Source organism: Salmo salar, chromosome 22 (assembly GCF_965601325.2).
Source record: "Salmo salar chromosome 22, fSalSal1, whole genome shotgun sequence".
Lineage (NCBI taxonomy): Eukaryota > Metazoa > Chordata > Actinopteri > Salmoniformes > Salmonidae > Salmo > Salmo salar.
Genome location: NC_138312.1, coordinates 6354119 through 6367004, shown reverse-complemented (window position 1 = coordinate 6367004; position 12886 = coordinate 6354119).

Below are 12886 nucleotides of genomic sequence, written 5' to 3'. Positions count from 1 at the left end.
TCCAGAACACCTGTTTTAGCTGCAAGTGACTTGTTTGTGGGAAGTGTTGCAATCAAGCGAAAGTGACCAAGATTTCTGGTGACTGTTAGGACAAGGGATAGCAGCTAAATGAGATCCAACGGTTCCAGTTTGGGTATTTTTATGAAAAGAAGATTTTACTGTTACAACTCAAATGGTTTTGGTTTCATAGTTGTAACAAAGGCGCTCCACGAATAAAATGTATTTTACACAATTCTGTGTTTTTAGTAGTTTTTCGTTTTTACACCTTTAGCCTACAGTGACATAAACTAATGAAAATGTTATTATGTTCTTTCAAATATTTACATTCGTATTCTACTGTATTACAGACAGAAATAATCCTCACCGTTCCTTAACAAAATGTTTATTGTTCCCTAGCAAAATGTAGCACGTTCCTTCGCAAAACGTTTTGCGTTCCATCACAAAATCGTTTTTTGAAAAGTACTGCCGGCAAAGCCAGAGTGAATCCTGCTACCTATACAGTCGACCTGATTCAGGTAAGTAAGAACCTTGTGTAAAGTTGATTTGAATGCTATCAAATCAAATTTTATTTGTCACATGCTCCGAATACAACAGGTGTAGACCTTGCAGTGAAATGCTTACTTACGAGCCCCTAACCAACAGTGCAGTTTCTAAACATATACGATAAGAATAAGAGATAAAATAACAAGTAATTAAAGAGCATCAGTAAAAAATAACAATATATATAGGGGGTGCCGGTACAGAGTCAATGTGCGGGGGCACCGGTTAGTTGAGGTAGTATATACATGTAGGTAGAGTTAATTAAAGTGACTATGCATAGATGACAACAGAGAGTGGCAGTGGTGTGGAGGGGGGGGGCAATGCAAATAGTCTGGGTAGCCATTTGACTAGATGTTCAGGAGTCTTATGGCTTGGGAGAAGAGGCTGTTTAGAAGCCTCTTGGACCAAGACTTGGCGCACCAGTACCGCTTGCCGTGTGCTGGCAGAGAGAACAGTCTATGACTAGGGTGGCTGGAGTCTTTCACAATTTGTAGGGCTTTCCTCTGACACCGCCTGGTATAGAGGTCTTGGACGGCAGGAAGCTTGGCCCCAGTGATGTAGTGGGCCATTCGCACTACCCTCTGTAGTGCCTTGTGGTCGGAGGCCGAGCAGTTGCCATACCAGGCAGTGATGCAACCAGTCAGGATGCTCTCGATAGTGCAGCTGTAGAACCGTTTGAGGATCTGAAGACCTATGACAAATCTTTTCAGTCTCCTGAGGGGGAATAGGTTTTGTTCGTGCCCACTTCACGACTGTCATGGTGTGCTTGGACCATGTTAGTTTGTTGGTGATGTGGACACCAAGGAACTTGAAGCTCTCAACCTGCTCCACTGCAGCCGCATCGATGAGAATGGGGGCGTGCTCGGTCCTTTTTTTCCTGTAGTCCTCTTTTTCCTGTAGTCCACAATCATCTCTTTTGTCTTGATCACGTTGAGGGAGATGTTGTTGTCCTGGCACCACACGGCCAGGTCTCTGACCTCCTCCCTATAGGCTGTCTCGTCATTGACGGTGATCAGGCCTACCAATGTTGTATCATCGTCAAATTTAATGATGGTGTCGGAGTCGTGCCTGGCCGTGCAGTCATGAGTGAACAGGGGGTACAGGAGGGGGCTGAGCACGCACCCCTGAGGGGCCCCTGCGTTGAGGATCAGCATGATGGATGTGCTGTTACTTTCCCTTACCACCTGGGGGTGGCCCATCAGGAAGTCCAGGATCCAGTTGCAGAGGGAGGTGTTTAGTCCCAGGGTCCTTTGAGGGCACTATGGTTTTGAACGCTGAGCTGTAGTCAATGAAGAGCATTCTCACATAGGTTTTCCTTTTGTCCAGGTGGGAAAGGGCAGTGTGGAATGCAATAGAGACTGCATCATCTGTGGATCTGTTGGGGCGGTATGCAAATTGGAGTGGGTCTAGGGTTTCTGGGATAATGGTGTTGATATGAGCCATGACCAGCATTTCATGGATACAGACGTGAGTGCTACGGGTCGGTAGTTATTTAGGCAGGTTACCTTAGTGTTCTTGGGCACGGGCAATATGGTGGAGCTTCTTAGGGCTAGGCCCCTTTTTTCTCAATTTCCGCCTGGATGACGTGTCCAAACTAAACTGCCTGTTGCTTAGGCCCTGAAGCCAGGTTATGCATATAATTGGTACCATTGGAAAGAAAACACTTTGAAGTTTGTAGAAATGTTTAAATAATGAAGGAGAATGTAACACAATAGATATGGTTGGAGAAAATCCAAAGAAAAACCAACCAGAATAGTTTTTTTTCCCTGGATGCAATTCCTATGGTTTCCACAGGGTGTCAGCAGTCTATGTTCAAGATTTCAGGCTTTTAACTTCAGAAATGAATAAAAATGATCCGTTTTAGTATAGGGACACAGTCTTGGAAATTTGTGTTTGCGCGCTCCACGAAGACAGGATGCACCTGCTCAAATCGGTATTTGTGAATTTATTAAACCTGTGCCGGTGGAAAAATATTTTGATGTGGAGTGCTGTCCTCAAACAATCGCATGGAATGTTTTCGCTGTAATAGCTACTGTAAATCGGACAGTGCAGTTAGATTAACAAGAATTTAAGCTTTCAACCGATATAAGACACATATGTACCTAAATGTTTAATATCCATAAACATTATGATTATTTATTTGAATTGCGTGCCCTCCAGTTTCAGCGGAAGTTGTCCCGCTAGCGGGACGCCTATCCCTAATTAAAATTTGTTGGTATTACAGACGCACACAGGGAGAGGTTGAAAATGTCAGTGAAGACACTTGCTAGTTGGTCAGCGCATGCTCGCAGTACACGTCCTGGTAATCCGTCTGGCCCTGCGGCCTTGTGAATATTGACCTGTCTAAAGGTCTTACTCACATCAGCTGTGGAGAGCGTGATCGCACAGTCCTCCGGTACAGCTGGTGATCTCATGCATGTTTCAGTGTTATTTGCCTCGAAGCGAGCATAGAAGTAGTTAAGTTCATCCGGTAGGCTCGTGTCATTGGGCAGCTCTCGGCTGTGCTTCCCTTTGTAGTCTGTAAGGGTTTGCAATCCCTGCCACATCCGATGAGCGTCAGAGCTGGTGTAGTGCGACTCGATGTTAGTCCTGTATTGATGCTTTGCCTGTTTGATGGTACGTTGGAGGGCATAGCAGGATTTCTTATAATCTTCCGGGTTAGAGTCCCGCTCCTTGAAAGCGGCAGCTCTAGCCTTTAGCTCAGTGCGGATGCTGCCTGTAATCCATGGCTTCTGGTTGTGGTACGTACGTATGGTCACTGTGGGGACGACGTCATCGATGCACTTATTGATGAAGCCAATGACAGATGTGGTGTACTCCTCACTGCCATTTGAGGAATCCCGGAACATATTCCAGTCTGCGCTAGCGAAACAGTCCTGTAGCTTAGCATCTGCTTCATCTGACCACTTTTCTATTGATCTAGTCACTGGTGCTTCCTTCTTTAAATTTTGCTTGTAAGCAGGAATCAGGAGGATGGAATTATGGTCAGATTTTCCATTAAAGTCCCAGGCTACTAGGAACGCCACCTCTGGGTGAGCGTTTTCTTGTTTGCTTGTGGCGGAATACAGCTCATTCAATGCTATCTTAGTGCCAGCCTCTGTGGTGGTATGTAAACAGCTACAAAGAATATAGATGAAAACTTTCTCGGTATGTAGTGTGGTCTGCAGCTTATCATGAGAAACTCTACCTCAGGCGAGCAATAGCTCGAGACTTCCTTAGATATCGTGCACCTGCTGTTGTTTACAAAAATACATAGACCACCGCACCTTGTCTTACCAGATGCCGCTGTTCTATCCTGCCGGTACATCGCATAACCAGCCAGCTGTATGTTGATATTGTCGTGGTTCAGCCACGACTCCGTGAAGCATAAGATGTTACAGTTTTTAATGTGCCGTTGGTAATTTCATCTTCCCAGTAAATCATTCATTTTTTCTTGTCCAAAGATTGCATGTTTGCTTGCAGAATTGAGGGAAGTGGGGGTTTATTCGATCGCCTCCGACTTCTCTTTCTCTGCATCCTCTTCACGCAAATCACTGGGGTCGGGTCTTGTTCCCGAGGGAGCTGCATATCCTCCGGCTCGTCAGAGTCGTCAAAGAAGAAAAAGGTTTCTGCTAGTCCGTGGTGAGTAATCACAGTCCTGATGTCTAGAATTTATTTTCGGTCCTAAGAGACGGTAGCGGCAACATTATGTACAAAAAGAGTAAATAAATATGTTACAAACAACACAGATAAACTAACAAAAAAACACAATCGGTTGGGGGCACGTAAAACGTCTGTCTTCTGCTCCGGCGCCATCTTACATTAGCAAATGCTAAGCTAGCGTTAGCAATAGCTCACCTACTGGGAGTCACAGAGTTATTTACCTATATACTTAGTTGGCAAGCTAAAGATGTTGATATAAGTCATGATAATTGGAAAAGGGTTTATTTCCAGCGAATTGTTTCTGTTCTAGTTAGCTACAGTTGTCTATTATTTAGAAACGGTACATTGATTATATTTTTGCCCAATGGATGGGTAATGCAGAACAGCTCCAGGCGTTCCATGCTTTTCTTAACTCTTGTTCTGAGCACATGAGATTCTCTATACAATCTAACACAAGTCAAGTCAGTTTCCTTGATCTTTTGATTATTTGTGATGATAATGTTCTATGCACAGCTCTTTACAAAAACTCCACAGATCCTAACAGTGTGTTGAGGGCTGATAGCTTTCAACCGATTCCCTTGAAAAACAGCCATAGCTGGATTTGTCTCCCACTTCAATCTTGGGGGTGACTGAAGCCTGCTTGATTGAAGCGGGGTACATGGGTCCCCCTCCACTCCAATCTCTGTAGTTGGTTGCATTTCCTAAAGCCTAAGTCATTTACTTTTACGTGACATGACATCACATTTTGTTACTTTGTATAGTCTTTTTTTCAAGCATTCGGACGGGAGATGAGTATTTCAAATTGTAAGAATCAATGAGGTCTTGCAAACTGTGCCTGTATTAGGCTTATGGCTCTGATTATTATCTAATGATGTCAAATAATGTCTAATTTCTCATGAGTGTTCATGTTGATCATTATTTCGGCTATGCTAGCCTATTGTAAATGATCAAATAAATGTCTGATCAATACATACAATTCTGAACATATTGTCATTTATAATGCTAATGCAGATGCACCAATAAATTATCCAGTACACTTGCTGTAACTGTTTTCATGTACATTCCCTTGTGTCTAAGCTTCTAAGGTGACTCAAGCTTTACTAATTCTTGAGAAGAAATGTATCAGTCAACTGTATTCTATTGGTTACAAAACAATATAAATGCAATTGTGTATTGCTACCGTTTGTCTGATATCCAACAGTCCATGAACAGATCTGTTGACCATGAGAGCATTTTGCAGAGAAAATAGGTTGAATCAAACTATTTAGGCTCGGAATGACATGTGACAAGTAGAAATATTGACAAGTAGAAATAATGGCAAGTAGAAATATTGTCTAAACTGTTTTCTGTGTTCGTAGGATGAGTTGGATGGCACATCACGTTTGGGATTCACACATCATCTGGGCCCAGTTTTTCAAAAGTTACCTATCCTGATTTCGGCTATCGGATAGGACTCAATATATAGAAATGTAATGAATAGAATGGAAATCCCCATTCAAGTCAGTGATTTGTCCGTTCTATTCTTTATATTTCTATACATTTAATCCTATCCGATAGGCAAAATCCAGATAGATAACTTCAGAAAAACTGGGCCCAGGCCATCAAAGAATGTCGACAAGCCCAGCGGTCGGCCCAATGTAATGTCTGGGTTTACATAACTTTACACTACCGCAGATTTCCTTTCCCAAGTTGAAAATGAAGATCTTCAGATGTGCAGGACAGAATGTACTTTTCGCCAAACAGTGCCATGTGACCCATACGAACTATGCAATATTATCATGGCTAAATCTTCCAAGAGACCCATACCAACCTGTTGATTTATACATTTAAGAGATGCTATCAATGCATCTCTGTAATCTGCTCTGTGGTTGTCATAAATTGCATCAGCAGAGATATTGACTGTATATATAAGATTAGTATAGTGAGCCCTTTGAAACAGGGCCTGATGTGGGCCTTGGTACCTAAGCTCTTGATCTGAATCTGAAACTCAAATTCCTGGGCCTGTATCTGTATTGTATTCACTCATGAATGATGATATAAACTTCATTAAATGAAATGGAATAATATTGAGGACGTGTGGACTAGCTTACTTCATTTGTACTATTTTCCTGTATATTAATTGTCAAGGTGGTGCCTTCAGAAAGTATTCATACCCTTTGACTTATTCCACATTTTGTGTTACAGCCTGAATTCAAAATGGATAGAATCTAAGGCATCTACACATAATACCTCATAATGACAAAGTGAAAACAAGTTCTTAGAAATGTTTGCAAATGTATTGAAAATGAAATACATAAATATCTCATTTACATAATTATTCACACCTCTGAGTCAATACTTTGTAGTGATTACAGTTGTGAGTTTTTCTGGGTAAGTCTCTAAGAGCTTTCTACACCTGGATTGTGCAACATTTGCCCATTATCCTGTTTAACATTTTTCAATCTCTTTCAAATTGGTTGTTGATCATTGTTGGTCTTGCCATAGATTATTAAGCACTTTTAAGTCAAAACTGTTATGTGGCCACTCAGGAACATTCACTGTCTTCTTGGTAAACAACTTCAGTGTAGATTTGGCCTTGTGTTTCAGGTTATTAACCTGCAGAAAGGTGAATTAATCTCGCAGTGTCTGGTGGAAAGCTGACTGAACCAGGCTTTCCTCTGCGATTTTGCCTCTGTTTAATATTTTAAATTCAGGCTGTAACACAAGAAAATGTGGGAAAAGTCAAGGTGTGTGAATAATTTCTGAAGGTACTGTATCTGACTAGAAGCTGCCCTCTTGCATTGCATTATATGCCTAGAACCTTATTCACCTAGTACGGGTTTCACCCACACAGTTATAAAAATCAACTCCTTGTTGTGTGGCATCGATATGAGTGAGAAACATTTATTCTAGTGACTACAAAGTGTAAATAGGATAATTTCAGTCTCATCCAAAACTGAGATTTGATTTAGATAGGAAAAACTTGTACGTCACGGGGAATAAAGGGTATCATAACAGTTTTCCGTGGGTTGGGTTTATTTAAATCGTCCCCACACGGCATTTAAGCACCCAAGCTAACTTGCTAAAGTTTTCTAGCTTGCTAGCTACTTCCAGACACAAATGAGAGAACACCTCACTCTGACCATTTTACTCGCCCTAGCAGAGCTGGTTAGGCTGTTTTCATGTTATCTAGAGTGTTGGTGATCAATTCAGAGTACAGCTGCACGCGAATCGATATCCCTGTAGGGCTAGTTAGGGATCATCAGTAAGTTACACAATGAACAGTACATGGGACAATATTTTAAAAGGTCAGTAGCTCCACATTTCTATGAATGAAAAACCTCAAACCAACTATATCAGATAATGTTATTTGTGCCACTATCCCTTGCCTCTTCATTTGTCTTGGTTTAATTACCGTATCAAGCCTTGTTGATTTGACTCATTGAATTGTTTGAATTTATTCCCTATTTTCCTATTATCGTTTATTTTTTATTTAATATTATTATACTCCTTTGCTTAGTTCTATAGTGGTTTATCGTGATTTTGTTTAATCCTTTTGGAGAGATATTGTGGAGGGTTATTGTACTTGGCCCTTTGGTGTCTCAGAGCAACAGCGCCATCTGCTGACATAATCTGTCTTTCACTCAGTAAAACAGGACTGGGAACACCGGATTGGAGCCCTCAGTGTGCCTGCCGTGGGGGGACCACGTGTCTACTCCCACTCCAACGCTCAACAGTCACCGATTTACTAACCACCGGTCCTGGCAACCCTTCATTAGGCACACCTGGACTTCATCACTACACTGATTACTCCACCTTTATCTAAATCAAATCAAATTTTATTGGTCACATACACATGGTTAGCAGATGTTATTGCGAGTGTAGCGAAATGCTTATGCTTCTAGATCCGACAGTGTAGCAGTATCTAACAAGTAATATCTAACAATTCCACAACAAAACCTAATACACACAATCTAGTAAAGGAATAAGAATATATAACTATAAAATATATGGATGAGCAGTGACAGAGCAGCTAAGATGCAATAGATGGTAAAGAATAGATAGTGAAGGATACAGTATACATTATATACATATGAGATGAGTAATGCGATATGTAAACATTCTTAAAGTGGCATTATTAAAGTGACAAGTGTTCCATTTATTAAAGTGGCAAATGATATCAAGTCTGTAGGTAGGCAGGCAGCCTCCTCTCTGAGCTACCGGTGGCTGTTTAACAATCTGATGGTCTTGAGATAGAAGCTGTTCAATCTCTCTGTCCCAGCTTTGATGCACCTGTACTGACCTCACCTTCTGGATGGAAGCGGGGTGAACAGACAGTGGCTCGGGTGGTTGTTGTCCTTGATTATCTTTTTTGCATTCCTGTGGAAGGAGGGCAGGTAGTTTTCCCCCAGTGATGCGTTCTGCAGACCCCACCACCCTCTGGAGAGCCTTGCGGTTGTGGGCGGTGCCGTTGCCGTACCAGGCGGTGATACAGCCCGACAGGATGCCCTCAATTGTGCACATGTAAAAGTTAGTGAGGGTTTTCGGTGACAAGCCACATTTTTTCAGCCTCCTGAGGTTGAGGAGTTGCTGTTGCGCCTTCTTCACCACACTGTCTGTGTGCGTGGACCATTTCAGTTTGTCGGTGATATGAACACAGAGGAACTTAAAACTTTCCATCTTCTCCACTGCTGTCCCGACGATGTGGATAGGGGGGTGCTCCCTTTGCTGTTTCCTGAAGTCCACGATCCTCTCTTTGTTTTTCTGACATTGAGTGAGAGGTTATTTTCCTAACACCACACTCCGAGGGCGATCACCTCCTCCCTGTAGGCTGTCTCGTCATTGTTGGGGATCAAGCCTACCACTGTTGTGTCGTCTGCGAACTTGATGATTAAGTTGGAGGTGTGCATGGCCACGCAGTCGTGGGTGAACAGGGAGTACAGGAGGGGGCTGAACATGCACCCTTGTGGGACCCCAGTGTTGAGGATCAACGAAGTGGAGATGTTGTTTCCTACCTTCACCATCTGGGGCCGGCCGTCAGGAAATCCAGGACCCAATTGCACAGGGCGGGGTTGAGACCCAGGGCCTCTAGCTTAATGATGAGCTTGGAGGGTACTGGTACTATGGTGTTGAATGCTGAGCTGTAGTTAATGAAAAGCATTCTTAAATAGGTATTCCTCTTGTCCAGATGGGATAGGGCAGTGTGCAGTGCGATGGCGATTGCATCGTCTGTAGACCTATTAGGGTGGTAAGCAAATTGAAGTGGGCCTAGGGTGGCAGAAAGGGTGGAGGTGATTTGATCCATGACTAGTCTCTATAAGAACTTAATGTTGACAGAAGTGAGTGCTACGGGGTGATAGTAATTTAGTTCAGTTACCTTAGCTTTCTTGGGAACAGGAACAATGGTGGCCATCTTGAAGCATGTGGGGACATCAGACTGGGATAGGGATTGATAAGCATAGCGGATGTGTTGTTACCTACCCTTACCACCTGGGGGCGGCCCGTCGGGAAGTCCAGGACCCAGTTGCAGAGGGAGGTGTTTAGTCCCAGGGTCCTTAGCTTATTGATGAACTTTGAGGGCACTATGGTGTTGAACCCTGAGCTGTAGTCAATGAATAGCATTCTCACATAGTTGTTCCTTTTGTACAGTTGGGAAAGGGCAGTGTGGAGTGCAATAGAGATTGCATCATCTATGGATCTGTTGGGGCAGTATGCAAATTGGAGTGGGTCTAGGGTTTCTGGGTTAATGGTGTTAATGTGAGCCATGACCAGCCTTTCAAAACACTTCATGGCTACAGATGTGAGTGTTATGGGTCGGTAGTCATTTAGGCAGGTTACCTTAGTGTTCTTGGGCACAGGGACTATGGTGGTCTGCTTTAAACATGTTGGTACTACACTCGGACAGGGAGAGGATGAAAAGGTCTGTGAAGACACTTGCCAGTTGGTCAGCGCATGCTCGTGGTCATATTTCTGTGTATTACATTTACATTACATTTACATTTAAGTCATTTAGCAGATGCTCTTATCCAGAGCGACTTACAAATTAGTGCATTCACCTTATGATATCCAGTGGAACAACCACTTTACAATAGTGCATCTAAATCTTTTAAGGGGGGGGGTTAGAAGGATTATTTTATCCTATCCTAGGTATTCCTTAAAGAGGTGGGGTTTCAGGTGTCTCCGGAAGGTGGTGATTGACTCCACTGTCCTGGCGTCGTGAGGGAGCTTGTTCCACCATTGGGGTGCCAGAGCAGCGAACAGTTTTGACTGGGCTGAGCGGGAACTGTGCTTCCTCAGAGGTAGGGAGGCGAGCAGGCCAAAGGTGGATGAACGCAGTGCCCTTGTTTGGGTGTAGGGCCAGATCAGAGCCTGAAGGTACGGAGGTGCCGTTCCCCTCACAGCTCCGTAGGCAAGTGCCATGGTCTTGTAGCGGATGCGAGCTTCAACTGGAAGCCAGTGGAGAGAGCGGAGGAGCGGGGTGAAGTGAGAGAACTTGGGAAGGTTGAACACCAGACGGGCTGCGGCGTTCTGGATGAGTTGTATAGGGTGTGTTTGCAGGGTATGTTTGTAAATTAGCTCTGGGTTGCCACAGTGTGATCAGAGTGCGCTCGGGCGTTTGTAAATTCAATGTTGTCAGATTGTCCATTCGTAAATTCAGAGAGTTTCACTCTCGGAGCGTTCAGAGTGCACACTGGACGCTCTGGCCAAGGAGTAGGGTTGATCCGAGCGTTCTGACCGCACAACGGCATTTAAGCACCCAAGCTAACTGGCTAAAGTTTTCTAGCTTGCTAGCTACTTCCAGACACAAATGAGAGAACACCTCACTCTGACCATTTTACTCGCCCTAGCAGAGCTGGTTAGGCTGTTTTCATGTTATCTAGAGTGTTGGTGACTAACTGTGCTGCAGGTAACAATTTAATAACGTTTTTTTTGCCAAAGTTTACAGACACCGGTCATATTCAACGGGTGTTGTACGTTCGTAAATTCATCAGTTATTCTGAGAGTGCTCTGAAATCAGAGTAGATAACCAGAGTGAAATTACGAACACACCCTTTAATACGTTTCCGTTTAAGCTTGCAGCAATGCATGCCTCAAAAAATGTACAAACGGAGTACGTTTTCGTGAATTGTCCTCCATTTCACATACTTTGATTTGAACTCGGGGGATTGGTAGTATGCATTTTGTGAAACATAGTCCCTGATGATTTGATGGAGCCTTCAACTCCCACTGGACGTCGGCTAATCAAGAAGGGAGCTTTCCCCACCTTGTCCAGTGGAATGACTGCTCAGTCCCAGCACCACCCTTACAAAAAAAGATGACTGTTTTGAAACTGCAGTAAAAGTGCAGTAACTGCAGTCGACTTTGGTATTTTGGACGCAATAATTACAGAATAACTGCAGTGTACTGCAGTTGAACTACAGTTATATTGCACTCTAACTGCAGTTATACTGCAAAATTACTGCAGTAAAAAAACAATGTTATTTTGGACGCAGTATTTGCAGCAAACTGCAGTTATAAACTCAGCAAAAAAAATAAACATTCCTTTTTCAGGACCCTGTCTTTGCAAGATAATTTGTAAAAATCCAAATAACTTCACAGATCGTCATTGTAAGGGGTTTAAACACTGTTTCCCATGCTTGTTCAATGAACCATGAACAATTAATGAACATGCACCTGTTGAACGGTCGTTAAGACACTAACAGCTTACACACGGTAGGCATTTAAGGTCACAGTTATGTAAACTTCGGACACTAAAGAGGCCTTCCTACTGACTCTGAAAAACAACAAAAGAAAGATGCCCAGGGTCCCTGCTCATCTGTGTGAAAATGCCTTAGGCACATGAGGACAGCAGATGGCGGCCAGGGCAATAAATTGCAATGTCTGTACTGTGAAACGCCTAAGACAGAGCTACAGGCAGACAGGACGGACAGCTGATCGTCCTCGCAGTGGCAGACCACGTGTAACAACACCTGCACAGCATCGGTACATCTGAGCATCACACCTGCGGGACAGGTACAGGATGGCAAAAACAACTGCCCGATTTACACCAGGAACGCACAATCCCTCCATCAGTGCTCAGACTGTTCGCAATAGGCTGAGAGAGGCTGGACTGAGGGCTTGTAGGCCTGTCGTAAGGCAGGTCCTCACCGGCAATAGCGTTGCCTATGGGCACAAACCCACTGTCGCTGGATGAGACAGGAATGGCAAAAAGTGCTCTTCACTGACGAGCCGTGGTTTGGTCTCACCAGGGGTGATGGTTGGATTTGCGTTTATCGTCAAAGGAATGAATGTTACACCGAGGCCTGTACTCTGGAGTGGAATCAATTTGGAGGTGGAGGGTCTGTCATGGTCTGGGAGGTTTGTCACAGCATCATCGGACTGAGCTTGTTGTCATTGAAAGTCAATCTCAACGCAGTGTGTTACAGGGAAGACATCCTCCTCCCTCATGTGGTACTCTTCCTGCAGGCTCATCCTGACATGACCCTCCAGCATTTCAATGCCACCAGCCATGCTGCTCGTTCAGTGCGTGATTTCCTTCAAGACAGGAATGTCGTGTTTTGCCATGGTCAGTGAAGAGCCCGGATCTCAATCCCATTAAGCACGTCTGGGACCTGTTGGATTGGAGGGTGAGGGCTAGGGCCATTTCCCCCAGAAATGTCCGGAAACTTGCAGGTGCCTTGGTGGAAGAGTGGGGTAACATCTCACAGCAACAACTGGCAACTCT